Source organism: Plasmopara halstedii, assembly GCF_900000015.1.
Source record: "Plasmopara halstedii genome assembly, contig: Scaffold_671, whole genome shotgun sequence".
Classification (NCBI taxonomy): Eukaryota; Oomycota; class Peronosporomycetes; order Peronosporales; family Peronosporaceae; genus Plasmopara; species Plasmopara halstedii.
Window position 1 is genome coordinate 278261 of NW_020187588.1, and position 304 is coordinate 278564.

A 304-nucleotide genomic window follows, 5' to 3' on the forward strand; every position below is an offset into this window, starting at 1 on the left:
TCAAGGATCGGGGCGATAAAAAACAATCTCTTGGCTTCTTTCCCATCCGAAATTTGTCCATAGAGTTCCCGCAAGTCACGAATACGAGCGAGGAGTAGCTCGATGTCGGCATCAGGTATATCGCTTGGTTGAAGGTCGAAAGAATCGTCGAAGTGGTAAATAGGTTTGATATCTTCCCAACAAAGACTCGAACAGCCCACAGTCTTGTCGACATCGTGATTTTTCCGCTTTTTGCTTGTTTTCTTGGCGTCTTCACTCGTGGTCTTCTGGTTCGCCTCTTGATTCTTCTGACGAATCATTGCAT